The sequence below is a fragment of the Anomaloglossus baeobatrachus genome, chromosome 1 (assembly GCF_048569485.1).
Source record: "Anomaloglossus baeobatrachus isolate aAnoBae1 chromosome 1, aAnoBae1.hap1, whole genome shotgun sequence".
In the NCBI taxonomy this organism is placed as follows: Eukaryota; Metazoa; Chordata; class Amphibia; order Anura; family Aromobatidae; genus Anomaloglossus; species Anomaloglossus baeobatrachus.
Genome location: NC_134353.1, coordinates 862075243 through 862088937, shown reverse-complemented (window position 1 = coordinate 862088937; position 13695 = coordinate 862075243). Strand labels below are relative to the sequence as shown.

The 13695-nt window shown below is 54.0% G+C and overlaps 1 protein-coding gene across 1 annotated transcript in view; it reads left to right on the top strand.

Moving 5' to 3' along the window:
• The window catches only part of SLC30A5 (solute carrier family 30 member 5), a 99769-nt gene that overhangs the window by 40295 nt on the left and 45779 nt on the right, over window positions 1–13695 (top strand). The gene's annotated exons all lie outside the window — the stretch shown is intronic.

The window sequence follows — 13695 nt, the reverse complement described above, 5'->3', positions numbered from 1 at the left end:
AAAGCTCAACATACATGTTAGAGAATTATACATGTAGTGGATTTCAAAAACACTGCAGGTCAAGATTTCACTGTGTAAAAAAAAAAAAAAAAAAAAAAATCAGAGTGGGCATATGATTTCTATAAATCCCATCCATTTTCCTGCCACAGCATGAAAGACTCACTAAAATAAGTTGTGGGTATTTAAAGGAGCACTCTAGCTGGGGGGTGGGGGTCACCACTAAAGTGGCACTTTAAATGTAAATCCCACGTCACTTCAGTCCCACGGTGCCATTTTGGGGCTGTAACTTCTGACTGGCCAGAAGTCAGAAGTTATTTATCAAGTGCTCAATGCAAGTCTATGAGAGCCAGAACGAGGCTCTATGGTGTGCTCTATGAAACAAATCACAGGAGACCGACCGGAGCGGGAGTAAGGCTATGTGCGCACGTGTGCGTATTACATGCAGTTACGCTGCGATCTGCAGCGCAGCGTAACTGCATGCGTCCTGCGTCCCCTGCACAGTCTATGGAGATTGTGCAGGAGCCGTGCGCACGTGGCATATTAGAACGCAGCGATTCGGCTGCTGCCTGAATCGCTGCGTTCTAAGAAGTGACATGTCACTTCTTCCGTGCGGTTTGCATGCTGTCTATAGGGAGAGGCAGCATGCAGAGCGCACGTTCTCTGCCGGCACCATGCGCTTCAGAACGGAGCTTTTCAGCTGCACACTGAAGCGCACCTTTTAGGTGCGCTGCAGAGCGCACACGTGCGCACATAGCTTAATAACAAATGAAGACGCCGGTGGCGGAGTACAAGACAGGGCAAACGGCTTACATTTAAATCACCAATCTAGCAGTGCAATTAAAAAGGTTGGAATAGTGGCTTAACCTAAAGGTCCTGTGGTTTAGTGGGAGACAGGTTCCTTATTCTCAAAGCTAAAACTATACTTTCTTTGTCGCTCCATTGGGAGACCCAGACAATTGGGTGTATAGCTTCTGCCTCCGGAGGCCACACAAAGTATTACACTTTTAAAAAAGTGTAACCCCTCCCCTCTGCCTATACACCCTCCCGTGGATCACTGGCTCCTCAGTTTTATGCTTTGTGTGGAAGGAGGCACACATCCACTCAGAAAAAAAAAAAAAAATAAAAAGATTTATCATACATAGTATGACAGAAGAAAAGAGGTCCCCTATGGGGTCCCCGGCATGCTCCCTTCTCACCCCACTATGTCGGCGGTGTTGTTAAGGTTGAGGTACCCATTGCGGGTACAAAGGCTGGAGCCACATGCCGTCTCCTTCACCATCCCTTATGCGGCTCTGGGAGAAGTGGGAGCTTCATCGGTCATTCACATACTGAGACCGTGCTCCATCCGCAGCCCCTGGTGGAACCTGCTGGATCGGAGCGTTTTCATCCCCAGGGACCGGGCCCTGCACCTTCAAGGTACTCTGTGTCCCATGGGGGGACGGTACGGGGAGAGAGGTCACGTCTCTCCCCAGTAGCGCCGTCCGTTGTTTTTTCATCGGACTTCCGCGCCGGCCGTGCCTGCTTGTCGGGCACGGCCTTAAATTTAGTCCCCGGCTTCATCGCGGCCTAGTCGCGAAAAATCCCGCCCCCGCGCCTGCTTGTCAGGGGGAAGGGCGGTATTTCCGACAGAGGGCTGGAGCATCTTGGCATGCCTCCCCTCCCCTCACATTGACCACTATGGGGCCTCCAAATTTCCGCCTTTGGCCGGCGCCGCCCATGGCTCCACGCCCCCCTTGAGAGCTCCGGCAGCCTTGTTTGGCATTCTGCCGGTGTATGCTGCAGCTGCACATCTCTACAGCTCTGGGGGACCCACGACAGGGAACCTGGAGGACACCAGCGGTTGGTAAGCCACACATATATATATCTATCTACATATATTCTATATATTCGGAACGGCTGTTTAACCCTTTCCCATATACCCTCAGTGGTCGCTCTCCTAAGGGACACTTATTGCTTGCAGCATGTCGTCCACAAGGAGCAAAGCCCTTAAGACACAGGTTTTCTTTGTCGCTCCATTGGGAGACCCAGACAATTGGGTGTATAGCTATGCCTCCGGAGGCCACACAAAGTATTACACTAAAAGTGTAAAGCCCCTCCCCTTCTGCCTATACACCCCCCCGTGCTCACGGGCTCCTCAGTTTTTATGCTTTGTGCGAAGGAGGCAGACATCCACGCATAGCTCCACAGCTTGGTCGGCAGCAGCTGCTGACCAGGTCGGATGGAAGAAAAGAGGGCCCATAACAGGGCCCCCAGCATGCTCCCTTCTCACCCCACTTTGTCGGCGGTGTTGTTAAGGTTGAGGTACCCATTGCGGGTACACAGGCAGGAGCCACATGCTGTTTTCCTTCCCCATCCCTTAGGGCTCTGGGTGAAGTGGGATCCAGGATCGGTCTCTAGGCACTGGGGCCGTGCTCCCTCCGCAGCCCTTGGGAATCTGCAGGATAGGAGCTGAGTATCGTCAGGGACAAGGCCCTGCTACTATGAGGTACTCTGTGTCCCCGTGGGGAACGCGCATGGAGCGCTGGTGCCAGACACATAACAGCACTGCTGGGTGTGTTAGTGCGCCGGACATGGAGCGCTTGTGCCAGACACTTTCCAGCACGGCTGGGTGTGTTAGTGCGCCGGACATGCAGCGCCTGGGCCAGACACTTTCCAGCACGGCTGGGTGTGTTAGTGCGCCGGACATGGAGCGCTTGTGCCAGACACCTTCCAGCACTGCTGGGTGTGTTTGTGCGCCGGGGGACTACCGCGCGGCCGCGCTTATTGCCGGCCGCGCTTATAACTTTAGTCCCCGGCTTCTGCGGCCTAGTGTCGTTTATTCCCGCCCACAGGCCTGCCAGTCAGGGAAGGGGCGGGACGCTGCACGGATCGTCAGCGGAGGGCTGGAGCATACATTAGTATCCTCCTCCCTCCTCACTCAGTACAGTGGGGCACTGGATTCCCGCACTTTTCTTGGGCACGCCCACGATCTCCTCCTCCCCACAGAACGCCGGCAGCCATTCCTGTCAGCGATTCAGATGCTGGAGAGGAGAGACAACACAGGGAGACCCAGGCAGGGAATCCGGTGACCACACAACTGCTTTGAGCGGTTGGTAAGCAGCACCTATGGTGCTGGCCCCACTGAGTACCGAAGTGTATATATATATATATACATTGCACTGTACGGTCGCTCTGTTGATTTTTGGCTATATACCCTCCTGGTTGTTCTCAGAGGAGACAACATGTCATCTGCAAAAAGCAAGGGTGCCAAAGCACAGGCGTACTTTGCAACTTGTACCTCATGTACAGCTGTACTACCGGCAGGTTCCACTGACCCTCATTGTGTGCAATGCTCTGCCCCTGTGGCACTTACTCAGCCGGAGCCTCTGCGACTGGTGGCCCAGGTTGATCCACCTGCTACCACTGTCCAGGTGACAGGGACGGAGTTTGCAGCCTTTGCTGACAAACTGTCTGAGACTATGGATAAATGGTCTGCTAAAATTCTGGAAGCATTGCAGTCCAGACCGGTGATTCAGGCCCCGGGCTCTATCCAATCCTTGACCCCTGGTCCCCCTCAATTGGAACAGCAAAGTGCCCCTGGGGTATCCCATAGGTCCCAGGGTGAGGTCTCTGACACGGACCGCAGTCCCAGGCCGACCAAGCGGGGTCGCTGGGAAATTCCCTCCACCTCATCACACTGTTCAGGGTCCCAGCAGGGGGACTCTCTGGAGGATGAAGCGGAGGTATCAGATCAGGATTCTGATCCTGAAGCCGCTCTCAACCTAGATACGCCTGAAGGTGACGCAGTAGTGAATGACCTTATAGCGACCATCAATCAGGTGTTGGATATTTCTCCCCCAGCTCCTCCAATTGAGGAGTCTGCTTCTCAGGAGAAATTCCGTTTCAGGTTTCCAAAGCGTACATTAAATATATTTCTGGATCACTCTGACTTCAGAGAGGCAATCCAGAAAAACCGAGACTGTCCAGACAAGCGTTTTTCCAAGCGTCTTAAGGACACACGTTATCCCTTCCCCCCCGAGGTTGTCAAGGGCTGGACTCAGTGTCCTAAGGTGGATCCTCCAATCTCCAGACTGGCGGCTAGATCCATAGTTGCAGTGGAAGATGGGGCTTCACTCAAAAATGCCACTGACAGACAGATGGAACTATGGTTGAAATCCATCTATGAAGCTATAGGCGCGTCTTTTGCCCCAGCATTCGCTGCCGTATGGGCACTCCAAGCTATCTCAGCTTGTCAGGCGCAGATTAATGCAGTAACACGTACATCTGCCCCGCAAGTGGTGTCCTTAACCAATCAGGCGTCGGCGTTTGCGTCCTACGCCATTAATGCTATCCTGGACTCTGCGAGCCGTACGGCGGTGGCATCCGCCAACTCGGTGGTACTCCGCAGGGCCATGTGGCTACGTGAATGGAAGGCAGACTCTGCTTCCAAAAAGTTCTTAACCGATTTGCCATTGGCTGGCGACCGCTTGTTTGGTGAGCGATTGGATGAAATCATTAAACAATCCAAGGGAAAGGATTCATCCTTACCCCAGTCCAAACCAAACAGACCTCAACCACGGAAGGTACAATCGAGGTTTCGGTCCTTTCGGACCGCGGGCAGATCTCAATTTTCCTCGTCCAAAAGGCCTCAGAAGGATCAGAGGAACTCCGATGCATGGCGGTCTAAGTCACGTCCTAAGAAAACCGCCGGAGGAACCGCTCCCAAAGCGGCCTCCTCATGACTTTCGGCCCCCTCAAACCGCATCCTCGGTCGGTGGCAGGCTCTCCCGCTTTTGCGACGCCTGGCTGCCACAAGTAAAAGACCGATGGGTGAGAGACATTCTATCTCACGGTTACAGGATAGAGTTCAACTCTCGTCCTCCGACTCGTTTCTTCAGAACATCTCCACCCCCCGACAGAGCCGAGGCTCTTATGCAGGCGGTGGGCACCCTGAAGGAGGAAGGAGTGGTGATCCCGGTTCCTCTTCAGCAACGGGGTCACGGTTTTTACTCCAACTTGTTCGTGGTGCCAAAAAAGGACGGATCCTTCCGTCCCGTTCTGGACCTAAAGCTGCTCAACAAGCATGTGAAAACCAGGCGGTTCCGGATGGAATCGCTCCGCTCCGTCATCGCCTCAATGTCCCAAGGAGATTTCCTGGCATCAATAGACATCAAAGATGCTTATCTCCACGTACCGATTGCGCCAGAGCATCAGCGCTTCCTGCGCTTCGCCATAGGGGACGAACACCTTCAGTTCGTGGCACTACCTTTTGGCCTGGCAACAGCCCCACGGGTCTTCACCAAGGTCATGGCAACAGTGGTGGCAATCCTACACTCTCAGGGACACTCGGTGATCCCTTACTTAGACGATCTACTTGTCAAGGCACCCTCTCAAGGGGCATGCCAACACAGCCTGAACATTGCTCTGGAAACTCTCCAGAGTTTCGGGTGGATCATCAATTTTCCAAAGTCAAATTTGACACCGGCCCAATCACTGACATATCTTGGCATGGAGTTTCATACTCTATCAGCGATAGTGAAGCTTCCGCTGAACAAACAGCGTTCACTACAGACAGGGGTGCAATCTCTCCTTCATGGTCAGTCACACCCCCTGAGGCGCCTCATGCACTTCCTAGGGAAGATGGTGGCAGCAATGGAGGCAGTTCCTTTTGCGCAGTTTCATCTGCGCCCACTTCAATGGGACATTCTCCGCAAATGGGACAGGAAGTCGACGTCCCTCGACAGGAACGTCTCCCTTTCTCGGGCAGCCAAAGCTTCCCTTCAGTGGTGGCTTCTTCCCACTTCTCTGTCGGAGGGGAAATCCTTCCTGCCCCCATCCTGGGCTGTGGTCACGACGGACGCGAGCCTGTCAGGGTGGGGAGCGGTCTTTCTCCACCACAGGGCTCAGGGGACTTGGACTCAGACAGAGTCCTCCCTTCAGATCAATGTTCTGGAGATAAGGGCAGTGTATCTTGCCCTAAAAGCGTTCCAGCCGTGGCTGGAAGGCAAACAGATCCGAATTCAGTCGGACAACTCCACAGCGGGGGCATACATCAACCACCAAGGCGGGACACGCAGTCGGCAAGCCTTCCAGGAAGTTCGGCGGATTCTGCTGTGGGTGGAAGCCACAGCCTCGACCATATCCGCAGTTCACATCCCGGGCGTAGAAAACTGGGAAGCAGACTTTCTCAGTCGCCAGGGCATGGATGCAGGGGAATGGTCCCTTCACCCGGACGTGTTTCAGGAGATCTGTTGCCGATGGGGCATGCCGGATGTCGACCTAATGGCGTCCCGGCACAACAACAAGGTCCCGACGTTCATGGCACGGTCTCAAGATCACAGAGCTCTGGCGGCAGACGCCTTAGTTCAGGATTGGTCGCAGTTTCAACTCCCTTATGTGTTTCCTCCTCTGGCACTGTTGCCCAGAGTGTTACGCAAGATCAGGGCCGACTGCCGCCGCGCCATCCTCGTCGCTCCAGACTGGCCGAGGAGGTCGTGGTACCCGGATCTGTGGCATCTCACGGTCGGCCAACCGTGGGTACTACCAGACCGACCAGACTTGCTGTCTCAAGGGCCGTTTTTGCCATCTGAATTCTGCGGCCCTGAACCTGACTGTGTGGCCATTGAGTCCTGGATCCTAGCGTCTTCAGGATTATCTCAAGAGGTCATTGCCACCATGAGACAGGCTAGGAAACCAACGTCCGCCAAGATCTACCACAGGACGTGGAAAATATTCCTGTCGTGGTGCTCTGCTCAGGGTGTTTCTCCCTGGCCGTTTACCTTGCCCACTTTTCTGTCCTTCCTTCAATCCGGATTAGAAAAGGGTTTGTCACTAGGCTCCCTTAAGGGACAAGTCTCTGCGCTCTGTCTTTTTTCAGAAGCGCCTAGCCAGACTTCCACAGGTTCGCACGTTCCTGCAGGGGGTTTGTCACATCGTACCTCCTTACAAGCGCCCGTTAGAACCCTGGGATCTGAACAGGGTGCTGATGGTTCTTCAGAAACCACCGTTCGAGCCAATGAAGGATATCTCTCTCTCACGCCTTTCGCAGAAAGTGGTTTTCCTAGTAGCAGTCACTTCGCTTCGGAGAGTGTCTGAGCTAGCAGCGCTGTCATGCAGAGCCCCCTTCCTGGTGTTTCACCAGGACAAGGTGGTGCTGCGTCCGGTTCCGGAATTTCTCCCTAAGGTGGTATCCCCCTTTCATCTCAATCAGGATATCTCCTTACCCTCTTTTTGTCCTCATCCAGTTCACCAATGTGAAAAGGATTTGCACTTGTTAGATCTGGTGAGAGCACTCAGATTCTACATTTCTCGTACGGCGCCTCTGCGCCGCTCGGATGCACTCTTTGTCCTTGTCGCTGGCCAGCGTAAAGGGACACAAGCTTCCAAGTCAACCCTGGCTCGGTGGATCAAGGAACCAATTCTCGAGGCTTATCGTTCCTCCGGGCTTCCGGTTCCCTCAGGGCTGAAGGCCCATTCTACCAGGGCCGTGGGAGCGTCCTGGGCTTTGCGGCACCAGGCTACGGCTCAGCAGGTGTGTCAGGCGGCTACCTGGTCGAGCCTGCACACTTTCACGAAACACTATCAGGTGCATGCCTATGCTTCGGCAGATGCCAGCCTAGGTAGGCGAGTCCTTCAGGCGGCGGTTGCCCACCTGTAGGATGGAGCCGGTTACGGCTCTATTATGAGGTATTATTTACCCACCCAGGGACTGCTTTTGGACGTCCCAATTGTCTGGGTCTCCCAATGGAGCGACAAAGAAGAAGGGAATTTTGTTTACTTACCGTAAATTCCTTTTCTTCTAGCTCCAATTGGGAGACCCAGCACCCGCCCCTGTTTTTTGTGTACACATGTTGTTCATGTTGAATGGTTTCAGTTCTCCGATATTCCTTCGGATTGAAGTTACTTTAAACCAATTATAATTTTTTCCTCCTTCTTGCTTTTGCACCAAAACTGAGGAGCCCGTGAGCACGGGGGGTGTATAGGCAGAAGGGGAGGGGCTTTACACTTTTAGTGTAATACTTTGTGTGGCCTCCGGAGGCATAGCTATACACCCAATTGTCTGGGTCTCCCAATTGGAGCTAGAAGAAAAGGAATTTACGGTAAGTAAACAAAATTCCCTTCTTCTTTGTCGCTCCATTGGGAGGCCCAGACAATTGGGATCTTAACAGGGTTCTGACGGCTCTTCAAAAGCCGCCTTTTGAGCCGCTGCGGGATGTTTCTCTTTCCCGTCTTTCTCGGAAGGTGGCCTTCCTGGAGGCGGTCACATCACTTCGGAGAGTGTCTGAGCTTGCAGCGCTGTCATGCAAAGCCCCCTTCCTTTCCTGGTTTTTCACCAGGATAAGGTGGTTCTGCGTCTTGTCCCGGAATTTCTTCCTAAGGTGGTATCCCCCTTTCATCTAAATCAAGATATCTCCTTGCCTTCCTTTTGCCCTAATCCAATTCACCAGTGTGAAAAGGATTTGCACTCTTTGGATCTAGTGAGAGCACTCCGGTTCTACGTGTCTCGCACGGCGCCCCTGCGCCGTTCCGATGCGCTCTTTGTCCTTGTCGCTGGCCAGCGTAAGGGCTCTCAGGCCTCCAAGTCAACCTTGGCTCGGTGGATCAAGGAACCGATTCTCGAGGCCTACCGTTCTTCTGGGCTTCCACTTCCTTCAGGGTTGAAAGCCCATTCTACCAGAGCCGTAGGTGCGTCCTGGGCATTGCGGCACCGGGCGACGGCTCAGCAGGTGTGTCAGGCAGCTACGTGGTCTAGTCTGCACACTTTCACGAAGCACTATCAAGTGCATGCCTATGCTTCGGCAGACGCCAGTCTAGGTAGGCGAGTCCTCCAGGCGGCGGTTGCCCACCTGTAAGAGGGGGCCGTTTTCGGCTCCTTTTTTTGAGGTATTCTTTTACCCACCCAGGGACTGCTCTTGGACGTCCCAATTGTCTGGGTCTCCCAATGGAGCGACAAAGAAAAAGGGAATTTCTTCGGCGCTCCATTGGGAGACCCAGACGATTGGGTGTATAGCACTGCCTCCGGAGGCCACACAAAGCAATTACACTAAAAAGTGTAAGGCCCCTCCCCTTCTGGCTATACACCCCCAGTGGGATCACTGGCTCACCAGTTTTCTGCTTTGTGCGAAGGAGGTCAGACATCCATGCATAAGCTCCACTGTTCAGTCAGCAGTAGCTGCTGACTATATCGGATGGAAGAAAAGAGGGCCCATACTAGGGCCCCCAGCATGCTCCCTTCTCACCCCACTTGTGGTTTGCAAGGTTGAGGTACGGAGGCTGGAGCCCACATGCTGTTTTCCTTCCCCATCCCCCTGAGGGGCTCTGAGGAAGTGGGATCTTTCCGGCCACCAAGCCATGAGGCCGGGCTCCATCCACAGACCCATAGAACCTGCTGGATGTGGAGCGGGAGTGCCGTTCAGGGACAAGGCCCTGCAACTTTCAGGTACTCTGTGTCCCCGTATGGTGGGCACTACCAGACCGGCCAGACTTACTGTCCCAAGGGCCGTTTTTCCATCTGAATTCTTCGGCCCTGAACCTACTGTGTGGCCATTGCGTCCTAGATCCTAGTGTCCTCAGGATTATCCCACGGGGTCGTTGCCACCATGAGACAGGCTATGAAGCCCACGTCTGCTAAGATCTACCACGGAAGTGGAAGATTTTCTTTTACTGGTGCTCTGTACAAGGAGTGTCCCCCTGGCCATTGGCATTGCCTACTTTTCTTTCCTTCCTGCAATCTGGGTTGGAAAAGGGCTTGTCGCTCGGCTCCCTTAAAGGGCAAGTCTCGGCGCTATTGGTGTTTTTTTCAGAAGCGTCTAGCACGACGTCCGCAGGTACGCACGTTCCTGCAGGGGGTTTGGTCATATCGTCCCCCCGTACGAGCGGCCGTTAGATCCATGGGATCTGAACAGGGTACTAGTTGCTCTCCAGAAGCCGCCTTTCGAGTCTCTGACGGATGTTTCACTCTCTCGACTATCACGGAAAGTGGCCTTTCTGGTAGCGATCACGTCTCTTCGGAGAGTGTCTGAGCTAGCGGCGCTGTCATCCAAGGCTCCCTTCCTGGTGGTCCACCAGGACAAGGTAGTGCTGCGCCCCATTCAGGAGTTTCTCCCTAAGGTAGTATCCTCGTTTCATATTAATCAGGATATCTCCTTACCTTCTTTTTGTCCTCATCCGGTTCACCGGTATGAAAAGGATTTACATTTGTTAGATCTGGTGAGAGCACTCAGAATCTACATTTCCCGCACGGCGCCCCTGCGCCGCTCTGATGCACTCTTTGTCCTTGTCGCTGGCCAGCGCAAGGAGTCGCAGGCTTCCAAAGCCACCCTGGCTCGATGGATCAAAGAACCAATTCTTGAAGCCTACCGTTCTGCTGGGCTTCCGGTTCCATCAGGGCTGAAGGCCCATTCTACCAGAGCCGTGGGTGCGTCCTGGGCATTACGACACCAGGATACGGCTCAACAGGTGTGCCAGGCAGCTACCTGGTCGAGTCTGCACACTTTCACCAAACATTATCAGGTGCATACCTATGCTTCGGCGGACGCCAGCCTAGGTAGAAGAGTCCTGCAGGCGGCAGTTGCCTCCCCGTAGGGGAGGGCTGTCTTTGCAGCTCTAACATGAGGTATTTCTTTACCCACCCAGGGACAGCTTTTGGACGTCCCAATCGTCTGGGTCTCCCAATGGAGCGCCGAAGAAGAAGGGAATTTTGTTACTTACCGTAAATTCCTTTTCTTCTAGCTCCTATTGGGAGACCCAGCACCCGCCCTGTTGTCCTTCGGGATTTTTGGTGGTTTTTCGGGTACACATGTTGTTCATGTTGAATGGTTTTTCAGTTCTCCGACGTTACTTCGGAGTGAATTTGTTTAAACCAGTTATTGGCTTTCCTCCTTCTTGCTTTTGCACTAAAACTGGTGAGCCAGTGATCCCACTGGGGGTGTATAGCCAGAAGGGGAGGGGCCTTACACTTTTTAGTGTAATTGCTTTGTGTGGCCTCCGGAGGCAGTGCTATACACCCAATCGTCTGGGTCTCCCAATAGGAGCTAGAAGAAAAGGAATTTACGGTAAGTAACAAAATTCCCTTCTTTGTTTACTTACCGTAAATTCCTTTTCTTCTAGCTCCTATTGGGAGACCCAGCACCCGCCCCTGTTCCCTTCGGGCTGGTTGTTCTTTTGTGTACACATGTTGTTGATGTTGAATTGTTCTTTTGGTTCATGGTCTTCAGTTCTCCGAACATCCTTCGGATTGAATTTACCTAGACCAATTTATGTTTTCTTTGTCGCTCCATTGGGAGACCCAGACAATTGGGTGTATAGCTTCTGCCTCCGGAGGCCACACAAAGTATTACACTTTAAAAAGTGTAACCCCTCCCCTCTGCTATACACCCTCCCGTGCATCACGGGCTCCTCAGTTTTTTGCTTTGTGTGGAAGGAGGCACACATTCACGCAAGCTCCACGTTTTAGTCAGCAGCAGCTGCTGACTATATCGGATGGAAGAAAAGAGGGCCCATAACAGGGCCCCCAGCATGCTCCCTTCTCACCCCACTCTGAGTCGGCGGTGCTGTTAAGGTTGAGGTACCCATTGCGGGTACAAAGGCTGGAGCCACATGCTGTTTTCCTTCCCCATCCCTTAGGGGCTCTGGGGAAGTGGGATCCTATCCGGTCATCCAGACACTGGGACCGGTCTCCCTCCGCAGCCCCTGGGGGAATCTGCCGGACAGGAGACGGAGTATCGTCAGGGACATGGCCCTGCATCCACAGGTACTCTGTGTCCCCGTTGGGACGGCGCATAAAGCACCTTGGGCCCAGACGCTGCAGCGACTGCGGCGTGGGTATGGGTCCGGGACTACCGCGCCGACCATGCACTGCCGGCCGGCCGCGGTTTTAACTTTAGTCCCCGGCTTTTGCGGCCTAGTATGGGATTCTCCCGCCCCCAGGCCTGCCAGTCAGGGAAAAGGGCGGGACGGTCGGTATGACGCCGACAGTGAGGGCTGGAGTACACTGAGCTGTCCTCCGCCCCCCTCACTACTCACGCTGGGGCACCAGATTCCCGCACTTTTTGTGACTACGCCCACGCCTCCCTCCTCCTCAGAGAACGTCGTCAGCCATGTTTTCAGCAACTTCTGGCTGCAGCTGAGGGAGACCCGGGGCAGGGAATCTGGTGGCCACAAGCCACATCCGCAGCCCCTGGGGGAATCTGCCGGACAGGAGACGGAGTATCGTCAGGGACATGGCCCTGCATCTACAGGTACTCTGTGTCCCCGTTGGGACGGTGCATGAAGCACCTTGGCCTCAGACGCAGCTGCGACTGCGGTGTGGATTTTTTGTCTGGGACTACCGCGCCGACCGTGCCTGTTTGCCGGCCGCGGTTTTTACTTTAGTCCCCGGCTTTTGCGGCCTAGTGTGTTAATCTCCCGCCCCTGAGCCTGCCAGTCAGGGAGAAAGGCGGGACGGTCGGTATGATGCCTACAGTGAGGGCTGGAGCGCACCTCGCTGTCCTCCGACACCCCTCACTGATCACTATAGGCCACCAGATTCCCGCACTTTTGTGACTACAGGGACAGAGCCCTGCATCATAAGGTACTCTGTGTCCCCTGAGGGACGGTGCATGCAGCATCTGTGTTACAAACGCCGCAGCGGTTGCTGACTGGTTTGTGAGACTGGGACTACCGCGCCGACCGCGCCATGTTTGCCGGCCGCGTTTTTAAATTTAGTCCCCGGCTCTTACGGCCTAGTGCCATATACTCCCGTTCTCGGGCCTGCCAGTCAGGGGTAACGACGGGACGGCCGACTGGACGTCGGCAGGGAGGGCTGGAGCATACGTTGGTATCCTCCTTCCCCCTCACTGAGCACTGGGGGGCACCAGTTTTTCAGGTGCTGTCCCCCCCTTGGTGCCGCAGTGTATATATATATATATATATATATATATAATGTTTATTTATATGGTATATGATCTCACTGTTCGGCAGCATTATTTGCTTTTGGCTGTATACCCTCACTGATTACTCTGCGGACGACATGCTGTTGTCTGCTCTTAAAGAGTAAGGGTGCCAAGGCACTGGCTTATTTTACAACCGGTACCTCTTGTGCGGCTATATTACAGGCACTGCACAGATGACAGCGACAGAGTTTGCATGATGGAATCAGCAAATCTCTGAATAGCTTTCACATTCCAGGACTCAGTCTATGGACAGAGGGTCTGCTAAGATACTGGAAGCCATGCAGTCCAGACCGATAACACAGGGCCAGGGAGCTGTGAGTTCATCGCTCCCGGGTCCCTCTGGGTCGGTACAACATCCTGGGGTAACACCCAGATCCCACGGTGAGAACTCCGTCACGGACCGCGGCCTATGATAGGCTAAGCGGGCCCGCTGGGAACCTTCCCCGACTTCATCAGGAGTGCGTGTTTTCGATCACTCTAACTCCAGAGGGGCCGTCCAGTAGCACAGAACTTGACGGACAAGCGCTTACTAAGCGCCTTATTGACACGCGTTACCCTTTTCCCCCCTGACGTGCTTAAGGGTTGGGCTCAGTGTCACAGGGTGGATCCTCCAGTCTCTACGCTGGCGGCTAGATCCGTAGTATTAGGGGCAGATGTCCATCTCTCACGAATGCCACTGACAGGCAAATAACGCCTATGATGAAATCCATCTATGAAGCCATAGTCGCATCTTTTGCTCCAGCCTTCGCAGCCGTGAGGGCACTCCAAGCTATCTCAGCTTCTC